This window comes from Centrocercus urophasianus, unplaced genomic scaffold (genome assembly GCF_019232065.1).
Source record: "Centrocercus urophasianus isolate 14NV4802_14NV808 unplaced genomic scaffold, USGS_Curo_1.0 seq_12, whole genome shotgun sequence".
NCBI lineage: Eukaryota > Metazoa > Chordata > Aves > Galliformes > Phasianidae > Centrocercus > Centrocercus urophasianus.
The window spans coordinates 56100050-56110976 of record NW_024884364.1 but is presented as its reverse complement, the minus strand read 5'-3'; the positions used below and the strand labels follow the sequence as shown (position 1 = coordinate 56110976).

Genomic DNA, 10927 nt, shown 5'->3' with positions numbered 1-10927 from the left:
GGAGGGACAAAAAGGTGCTTGCACTGAAACTGAAACCCGAAAGTCAGAGAGAAAATACTGAAACAGATTCAGTACAAGGCAAGAAACTATCCCCACAGGTGCTACTTCTGTCCGTTCTTCCGACCGGATCGGACTCGGCCCAGAAGCTGTCCTCCAGCCTCGGCCTGCCCCGCCACCGCCCTTCACCTCAGCGCCGCGCCCAACGCCGCCTCCGCCTGCGGCGCTGCCGCCCGTGCCTCACCCTCAGTCCCGGGCGTGGCCGGGCCCGGTGGGGAGGAGCGGGGCGGGCGGCCCGCAGGTGCCCGCAGCTTGGCTCCGCGAATGGGCTGCTACCGCCCGGGTCGCTCTTCGTCACCTCTCGGGCGCTGCCGTCCTGCCGCCGCCGGAGGGCTGCAGCCTCGCTGCTCGCACGGGGCCCAGGTGAGCTAAGGCGGCTCCGCCCGGCCCGGCGCCTTCCGTGACTGTGCGGGGAGGCCCGGGCGGAGGAGCGGCTCCAAGCGGACCCCCTATCCCGGCCGCACCGCCGCCATTTCGAGGCGCGTCGTCGGGCGAAGGGAGCTGCGGGCGCTGTGGGCAGGTTCACTCGCGGGCGTTTGCGTGCGGACGGGCTGCGGCTTTCCCCCTCGCTTCTCAAACTTCTCGTACAGCGCCGGCTGCTCCGGTCTAAAGGGGTCTTTAAGCCACGCGAGTTCCCTTTTGACGTCTGTCGGACATGAGGGCTGTAGTGCCGCTAGCCGGTTTTCTCACGGTTGTGTTCGTGGCTTCTGTTCACAAATTTCCAGGCTACTGCGTTGAGTTCGGATCGCCGCTGATAAACGCGAAGCCCCTCTGAGATCTCTTTGAGGTGGGAGGGCAGCGCCCTGCTGGGTTTGCCCCACACAATGAATTGAAAACGCACGTGTACGTTGAACACCGAGTATACTGAACACCGATCTAAGCGCTAATTGTTGGCGTTCTTTCACGCCGGCTTCAAATCTGTGTTTTCCCTGTAACTAATTTGATTCTATTTAACTTCCACAGACTCATGCACGCCTCAGGCTTTGCCCACATGTCAGTGCGTAAGACATAAAAAGGCCACCTGGGAGCGTGCATTGAGCTGCTGCTACATTTGTCTGAAGGGAAACGGTTGTTCCCAGGTGACACAAGGAAGTTCTTCCCCAAGTTTTTCCTCTTTCTGCTTTTCCACCACAAATCTGATATACCGTAATTAGCTCCCATAAATGTTCCTCCTGCGGGAAGCCATGTTCACCCATCAGCTCTGCGTGTCCTCCTCTATTTATCATCATTAAAATCCTCATTTGCTTTATCACTTGCATGTTATTTGCCTCCAAAAATAGTAAGCGTGCATCAAAGCCTGTTCGCTGCTGATGTGGGGCTGTGTATCATTTCTGCACTGGAGTAATTCCATGTCTCTTGTGGCAGTAACACCTGACGCCTGACCAGTCCTTTTCCACGCAACAGGATATGGGTTGGTTTTTATGTACATTTTAAGTGGGGGCAAGTTCTCATCAGCACTTTCTAAGGGGCAAAGATTACATTGCAGAAGGGAAAAATGTACCATTATTACTGGCACTCGCCTTGGAGCTCTTTAATCATTGAAAGGAGGAAGGTCAGGACAGGAGCTGGCAGATCATTAAAGGCAAGGGAGCAGGTGTGCTTGGCTCCCTCGTTGATGAGGTAGGGACTTCCTGTGGTTGGAATGGTGGTAATTGTCTGCTGACACCAGAGTTTATAGGCAGCATGCAGTTTTGTTGCTTGTTTTCAAAGGAACTTTGTAAACTTCACTTTCACTGTGTTTTTAATTGGTGGTGGTTTCCCTTGATTGCAGCTGAACTACACTGCAGCCACACTCAGTCCCCATTTTTAAGGGAAGAGAGGGGAAAATATGATGGAAAAGGACTCAAAGGCTGAGATAAGGACAGGGAAATCACTCACCAGTTATTGCCACAGGCAAAACAGACCTGATAGAGGGAGATTAATGCAATTTATTGCTGCTGATAAAAGACCAGAGCAGCAAGAACTAAAAGCAAACTAAAACCACCTTCTCCCTCTCCACCCCCTGCTACCTCCTGTCTTTGGGTGGTGGCAGCTCCCTCAGCCCTCCTGCCCCACCACAGACCTCTCTACATGGGCTGCAGCTCTGGCCCAGGCTGCTCCTGCAGGGGTACCCATAGGCTGTGCTTCCTCCAGGCCTCATCCACTGCTGCCCTGTGGCCTCCTCTGTGGCTGCATGTGGAGATCTGCTCTGTGCTGTGCTTGTGGGCTGCAAGGGAATGGCCTGCTCCTCCACGGGCCTCTTCTTGGCTGCAGGGAGCTGCTGCTCCAGCCTGGAGCACTTCCTGCAGGAACACTGATGCTGTGGGCAGGACTGAGCATGCCTTGTACCTGCTCCTGAGCTCCCCAGGGATGATAACCCTGCTGGCACCTTAGGCTGTCCTGTCTTGCATGCTGTCAACAGCTCTGTGTTATAAGTTACATGGCTGCTGATTCATTCAGTATCCACCGTCATGGCAGGAGGTTATCAAAGGACAGAAAAGAAGGAGCTTTGTAACAACAGACTGGGCAATGAGCTATTACTGAAGAGCTAAAAATGTGATTAAACTATGGAAATGCCTCACAAAAATATTTATTGAAGTAGCAAGGCTACATTTCAGACTCAGCAGGACTGAACTGAACTCATCGATGCCCAATAACAGACAATCTCTCTGTTTGTGTCAATATTTAATGAATGGCTGCTGCCTCACCAAACATCCACTCACTCCAGTCCTGGTTGCAGATGTGCAGTTTGATGCCAGCACAGCCAGTACCCAACTGGAACTGTGCAAGCAACTGTGCTGCAGGCTGAAACCCTGCCAAGCACCCACTGTGCAGAACGCAAAGGTGCTGTAGGTAGATCTGTTTTCACTTGTGTAGCACGTCCTGCATAGCTGCAGCATGTAGCTCCTCCTGAGACCTTGCTTCTTAGAAGCCAATACTGCAATGCACAGGTGATTTATCTTACATTTTCATGCATCTAGAAGTGCCTTCCTGGAACTGTAGGTGTTGATGAACCAAAATGTGTTCATTTTGTATCAACCCAAAACACTGAATTGACATTGACTTAGGTGTGCAAATCCACGCTGGGAGAAGGTAGAAGGATGGCTGAGCATGCCAGGATTGTAATTCGCTTGTGTAGAAAAGTTACCTAATTTCCCAGCTTTGCATACTCTGAAATAGAGTTAGTAATCACAGGAGAGAGAGAAATTCAATCATAAACTAATCAAATGTAATGTGCTTGTGCTATTAAACATACAGTCTTCTCCTACCGAGAGATGTAAGGTTCTCTGTTATTAAAGAGCAGAGAGGCTATGCAGAAGTGGAAGGAAATCATTCAGTTCTCCATTTTGTTACAGTGAAATAAATATTCATAGTAATAATTGTCCCTTAAGGAAGATGGCATTACCTGTATCCTGACATTTCCTACAGTCAGCAGAACTCCCTTGGAATTCTCCTTGTCCTTGCCATTCCACTTCTGCTCCATTGTGTGATGGTGATGGGCTGAGGGTTGTAGCTGATGATCTTAGCAGTCTTTCCCAACCTTAATGAGTCTCTGATTACCCACGAGATGAGGGCTGAACTGGGGTCTGCTTGTGCAGTCACTTGCAAAATCTTGGCCATTTGATCAGCATTTTGCAGGTGGATTTTGTGGCTTCTCCCAAAGTGCAGCGCAGGAGGTACAGCTGTATTTGGCTGTTCTGAAATGTGTTTAAAATAGAAGGTTCTAAAAACACGTGTGAAAGGAAACGTTGCGACAAGTGCAGTAATTCTAGGGTAACTTGATTTTTGGTGTCTGTAAAGTGTGAACACAGTACTGCAAAATTTGAGTGTAAAATGCCTACATCTGTGTGATGATTTGCAGCATGGGAGGAATTAGAATCCTTGGCAGTTCAGAAAGAGGCAAACGGGTCTGCCAGCACCTGGGGAAATACAGACAGCAGCTGGGAGAGTAGCATAAATGTATTAGTAAACGTTTCTGCAAAACATGAGTAGGTGTTTCTGCAAAAGCAATCAGCAGTGTTGTTTCTCATACTGTTGAGGTTTGAGGAGTCATTCCCGTGGTTTCCAGGTTTACATGTCCAGCAGTGCCTGGTGCAGCCCCAGCTGGAGCCAGCTGGACTCCTCTTGCAACTCAGAGCTTCCCCTGCTGCATCTGTAGGACACAGATCAACAGCAATGTGTCGGGGTGCCCTTCAGGATGCAGGAGGTTATCAGCACTCGGAGAACATACTCAAGCAAGCTTCGCTGTACTCATTAGAGATGTCTTAAATTCTGTCAGCTTTTGAAATAATTGAAGAGGAAAATGAAATTGATGAGTCGGGAAATGTTTGTGTCAAAACAGAGATAAGAGGCACTGTGGGATTTCTTTAGCTGTTTGTCAGCGTTTCCTCTTAGTGTCCCTGAAAGAGCCTCATAGAGTGTATTTACTTAAGGCATACCAGTTTTTAGCCTGTTGATGCTCAAAGAGCGTGTGATAAAACTAGACACAGATTTCCTTGGTACTTTTCTCAGCAGTCTCATTGGTGTCAACTGGTTTGAGGCAGAATTTATCAGTCAGCTGAGGCAGTATGTGAAGAGAGGGAGCAGAAACCCCCATGTGTATGAGATGGTAAGGGTTTGTGATGTAGCTCTACAAACTGATGGAGCTATCACGAAACCAAGATGGAAGCACTTTAAAAAGACTAAGGAAAATAGCCTGACAGGGCTCAAGTGCAACTTTGTCTTTTATGGTTACCCCTATGATTTCAGGTCCAATGTGCAGGTCTGAATTTCCAAGGGGAAAACACACTCTGGAGAGTACACAGAGTTATTAAAAAGTGCTTCAGCTCTGTGCTGCAAAGCAAGTCTCCATCAACAGTTTATTATGTTCCATGGATAAAAAATACACTTTAACTCCACTTTTTTAAACAGCAAGGGAGGTTTTTTTTCCCTTTTTTTTTTGCAAGTCTATTTGTTTTGAACGATGTTGAGTTTCCAGCTTTTCAGGGAGGTAATATTAAATGGGGTGCTTTGTTTTTCCATCTGAACGTACCGGGCAGGGAGAAGTACTGCGGTTTTACACTTTTGTGCCTGCAAGTGATAAAGCAAGATGGAAGGATTACCCAGTTTGTCCTTCTAAGTCTTTTCTTATCATAGCAGCTTCAGCAACTCTGCGATTTAAAGAAAAATAGAATAACAAAAGAACAGTTTCATCTTCTATCTCGCTAATACAATGCTATCAGCTGCTGGTATTTTTTGAATTATGGGTTTTATGTGATCCTGCACTTGATCAGATTTTTTTCTTTCTTAAAATGGAAAACATTCTAGAACTGAAGGACGAAGGTATAAATACAAAATGACATGTAGCTTAAAGAAGGCCTTGGATGTGTAGCTAACAGGCCCTTGCATGCCATGAAAATTAGGAATCATAGAATCATAGAATGGCCTGAATTGAAAAGGACCACAATGATCATCTGGTTTCAACCCCTTGCTGTGTGCAGGGTCACCAACCACCAGACCAGGCTGCCCAGAGCCACATCCAGCCTGGCCTTGAATGCCTCCAGGGATGGGGCATCCACAGCCTCCTTGGGCAAACTGCTCCAGTGCTTCACCACCTTCTGAAATACTTCCTCCTAATATCTAACCTAAACCTTCCCTGTCTGAGTTTAGAACCATTCTCCCTTCAGGAACTCCTGAATTCTTACAGCTGTGATATTCTTTACTTAAATTGGTGTCTCAAAGCTATTTGCAAGGTCCTGGGGCAAAAATGTGGAGACATCAGCATCTGGGTGCTAGGTGTTATAGAGGGGCAGATACTGTCCATCCTTCTCACTGCCTTTGCTTGCAGCAGGAGGACGCAGTGCTGGCTGCTGTAGCTGTGGATGTTCTTACTTGGTGCAGTCGTTAATGCATCGCTAATGAGCGAGCACTTTGTTAGCTAACAGCCCTGCAAATCATGCAAGTGGCCTGGGTCTGTGCTTGTTGGGCTACAGAATGCAAGGATTCTGATTTCCATCAGTTTGCCTGCTGCTCTGCAACAAGAAGGCATGCAGTTTTCATCTCACCGAGATCTGCCATTTCCTTACTGCTGTGTTAGCTGAGAGAACTTACTGTACAGGGAAACACTGGGACAGGAAGAGAATTAATATGTCTGCTGACTGGTTGTAATCAGTGCACAGAAATAGGGCACTAAAGAAGTATAAGAGGACACTGAGATTTGTTTTCTGTCCCTGTCTGTTGCATCACAGTGTGAAGGTGCTGACTGAGCAGAGTGTTCCAGCATGTCTACTGTTATTTGGAATAGATTGGGTAAGCTTTCACCTCAAAGTCTTCATCAGAGAATGTCAGAGCTGGCAAAGCTGGGAAGATTTTTGGGGCAGAAATGAGAGATAACAAGAGATTGTTCCCAGGACATTTCTCTTGGGGCCAGGTGGAACTGAGGATAAAATGCTCAAAGGATAAACAGGGTCATTTTTATAAATGTAAATCAGAATCAAAACTCTTCAGGGATGGCGCGGTCTTCAGAAAAGCTATAGGTGGCAGCATCATAATAAAATAGTTTCTTTGGTGTCTGTGGCTAAACAGAGACTGTGTGTTGGGAACAGATGCACAAAAGAGCGCGAATGAAAAAGAGCAGATGAGAAAATTGTTGGAGCTGATCAGCAGTTAAGCCAACCGGTTAAAAAGGTCAGTCAGTCCTCTCAATCTGCGTGTCCTCTGCTCTGTGAGCACAAATGAACATGCAGATGAGCAGAGTTCCCTCCTTCTGGCTGCCTTGCTCACTCGTTCAGGGCAGCAGTGGCAGCTGGGTTTTGCTAGCATGGCACATCCTCCACGCATGCAGAAGGAAACGCTGCCCTTATCAGCAGTACTCTTCTGGCATCTGGAAAGGGAGCTTTTAAAGAAAGGCAAGTGTACTTGAGAGAGGAGAACAGGACTGTTGTGAATCCTCACAAGTGGCTGGTGACCATTGACTTTTGGAGAGGAGTGCTCACGCTTTATGACAGCAGAGCCTGTTCAAGTATCTAAACCTTGGCTTCCAAAAGTCAACGCATCTGAGTTACCTTTGAAAAAAACCGTGACTGGGCTTGCTACAAAAAGAAAAAAACATTTTTTATTTCAATCCCTCCTGCTTTCTATTAAGGCTTCTGGGAACAGTGAATGTGCCATATTAACTTGTATCAGTACGTACTACCATTTTTCTTTCCAGTGTGCTAATTGTTTTAAACAGAAATGAGGTATTCTTATTTTCACAGCCCGGAGAGGGCATTAAGCCCCTCTGGCAGGGTAAACATTGATTTTCTGTCTCATACAGATGTATCCCTCCAAAATTGCTTAGTCCCAAATTATGTCAGTAATATACAATGTGTGATTCATGGATTTCTTGTTTCTTGCAAGCTTGCTTTGCAAGGAGATATTGTCCCATATACTGCTCTCCAGCATTCACATCACATATGTACTTACCTCAGAGGTTATTTGATTCAAAATAATGGGAATTCTGGTAGACAATACATGTGAAATTTTTATCTTTTATCTAAAGCTCCTTTTTACATCTTTCTTTAAGTGAGATGAAAGAAGGAAGAAAGGATGCTGCAGCTGACTGTGAAGTCGGCTTATCTATCTAAAGAAATTGATGAAGAGTGTTGTGATTCTTTACTAGTTTAGTTTCTTTATTAAAAAAAAAAAGTGAGGTGTTAAATATCTATTGATGTTTTAAATTAACATAGATTAGAGTTCTACATAACACACATCTGTGAGAGGATGCTGGTGAAGAAGTGAAATAACTGTGAAAATTATTTGTGCTTTCTTTTGACTGCTTCTCTTTTGCTTCCTCAGAAGCCCTTTCACAGCCAGGTTAATACTTTGCTGTTTCTGCCTGTCCTCCATCTGATGCTATCAGGCGCTGCTGCAGCTTACCATCACAGCTCCTATGGAAGTTTCACTTACTTGCTCACAAATAGATTTAAGCCTGATCTCAAAGCAGAACATACAGGTATTATTTAATTGGGAGAAGGAGGAAAAAGCTGATGGTATTTTGTATTTTTCTTTCTGAAGCCAGCAAAATGGGTTAGAGACGTTGTATTTGGGTGTCTAGAGATTAACAGAGTCATGTCTCTTATACAGAAGCTTTTAACATCTTCAGGAATATGACTCCTATCAGCTGCAATGGGAGGGGGGCACTCAACCTTCTGGAGATCTCACTGTACTTTTTAATGGTCAGTGATTCCTATTCAGTGCTGTCTGCCATCTGTCTTCAAGTGTTTAACATCTCTGAAAACTTGACTCTCCAGAACTACATATGAACACTGAAAGGTCAGAGGACTTCTACATTTCTGAGCAGTGGATGTGCTGCAGCAGTACTATAGCTATGTCTGGGTAGTATCTGTGTGTGTGTTATTTTCACTTTATTTTCCTATTTAGCTTTCAGGGAGAGGAAGCTGCGTACGTGCCCCAGATCTGAATGGTCTGAGGAATAGGATATGGATGATAAACCTATGTTCCCAACAGGAGCATCTCTGCACTGGAGTCTGCATTCAGATTGGTGTGCAATCGTTCAGGATCTCAGGTTGCTGCAGCAGTCCTGGCCAAGGTCCTGGAGTTAGATGAGCTGCTGGTGGTTTGCAGCAAGCACTTGGGATGTGGTCACCCTCTTCCAAGGACCGAGAGAGCAGAACAGTCCAGTTTGAAGCCATTGGCTTCAGCATCATCATGCAGCTTGATAGCATTTGCTTTACAAGAGCAGACGTAGCCTGAGGCACGCCACGCAGAGTACTTGATAGGGGCTGGAGTTTATCAGTTGTATCAAACACAGTGATTTTGATGTTGCCCTGAGAGACTGTAAATGAGAATTTAGGTATATTAGAGGGGAGGGGAAATCACTTTGTCTGTTTCAGTTTTTTTTATAGCACAGTTCTAGTTTCTGTGCCAGGCTGTAATATATTTTTGTAGTACTGTATGAATGATTTGTGTTTGATCCCACAATGAGAGAGAGCACTTGCCGTCAGCAGGGCAGGAGAGGTCATTTATATGTTGCTATGAAAGGCAGTGGAAGCAAATGCCAAGCTTCCCACTGCCAGGATGACACTTCTCCTGACACATCTGAGTCAGAGGTAAGGTCAATGGGCAGCAGGGTGCTGTTAAGGGTAGGGCTTCCCAGGAACACATTATTTGCCCTAGGAATGCTTATTGCTGCATTCTTTTTTTCTGCATTAGATTTTAGCCCCTAAGGTAAAGATGATCTCACACAACGCTGCTCCAACAGCTGCTGTAAGCAGAAGACGTTCTGGGTTTAACCAGGCTCTGATGATAGATCATACGAATCTGATAAATTCTTATGACAGGATTTGTGGCTTTGAGGTTCATTGCAGGAGCCAGATTGTGCTTTATTTGCTGCTAAGGCGTAATAGAATGGCCCATTGATTTCTCTGCAGCCAGGTCCCCCAAGGGATTTATTCATTCAGGGATTAAAATTGTTCCACGGTTGTCTGATTTGTTTAAAACTTATGTGTTGCTCTTAATTGGAGATAGTGACCTCAAAAATAACTGAAGCTTTCCATTATCCTTATGTGGATGAAAAGGTGTGAAAAAAAATATAGCTATTGAAGTATTTTACACCTCCAGTTTTATATATCCCTTGTTTCTGTTTGTGTTGAGTAAAAAAATGAGTTGAAGTATCTGCCTGATGAACTGTGGAAGGAAGCCAAGAATTATTTTAACAAATGTTTAGCTAGCGAAAAGTGAATAACTATGCAGTTTCTCTGGGGCTTTCATAGGGTGTGGGTCATCTTCAATGTCATCTCCAATCTGTCTTATATGTAGAAGAGCGTATAGTGTGAGTGAATTGACACGGTCTCCTCACAAGTGTCATGTTTCTCAGAAACAGCTGATTAATGTTGAGAAATCGTGGCACATATTGCAATCAGCTGACAAGGATAAGGAGATTCAGAAAATCTGATCTTCTCTTTGCTGGACAGAACTTCATAGATACCTGCTTCCCCTGTCTACATATCTGAGGGAGTGCAGCATTGGGTCCCATGACAGTAACATGTCTGGTAAGTGGGGCTGCAGAACACAGTGGTAAGCACTACTGGCTCCTATGGAAGACTGAATGGGCCCAAGACAGGAGAGGGGACCTGATGCCACAGCTCCTATGAATGTTGGGTCTTGTTGATGGGCTACAGAGTTGTCTTCTTTCTGTGGCCTCGTGGTTGTGGCTCTTGAGATTCTTTGGACAGGTGTGCCATCATGAATTCTTTCTGTAGAGAGGAATCAACAAAACTCAACCTAAGGAGGGTCTGCTGCTTCCACTTTTGCACAGGCATTTGAGAACATGGAGTAATGTGCGTAAATAAACCATGCTTGGGCAAGTCAGAACGAGGAACTGCTGCAAGATCAGAAGCTGGGTTGTGAACCAGGATTCACTCAAGGTCAGACTCTCAAAACTTAAGTTAAAAATGAGCAATTTTTAGTATGTTTTAGCTAATGGTTATTTCTGGTGATGAAGCAGAACCACTCCTGATTTTTTAAAATATGGATATCTGCACTGGAAAAGGCTCCCCAGGGAGGTGGTTGAGTCACCACCCCTGGATGTGTTTAAAAGCCGTTTGGATGTGGTGCTCAGGGACATGAGTTAGTGGAGGGTTGTTAGAGTCAGGGTAGTATGGTGAGGTTGTGGTTGGACTCGATGATCTTGAAGGTCTTTTCCAACCTGAGTGATTCTATGATTCTATGATTTGCAATAGCAATCCTAAGGAACATCTCATTTGGCCAGTAGCATCAGCTGCTTCTGTGGACATGCCATTCTGTTGTTCTTGTTATCTTCTTGGATAACGAGGCTGTGTTGAATTTTACACTTGCTCTGAATTACAGCCATTACTTCAGTAAAACTGAACTCAATTGCAATGATAACTTG

General features: G+C 45.5%; 1 protein-coding gene across 2 annotated transcripts in view; it reads left to right on the top strand.

Annotated features, from left to right (window-relative positions):
• Positions 1-350: 350 nt before the first annotated feature.
• CRACDL (CRACD like) overlaps positions 351-10927 on the top strand; it is a 60269-nt gene continuing 49692 nt past the window's right edge. Inside the window, exon 1 of one of the 2 annotated variants that reach the window (XM_042810215.1) lies at positions 351-420. The gene's annotated coding sequence lies outside the window, so the exon portion shown is untranslated. Of the gene's footprint in view, positions 421-697; positions 845-10927 lie in introns of those variants that run through there. The other variant, XM_042810217.1, reaches the window with a different exon arrangement.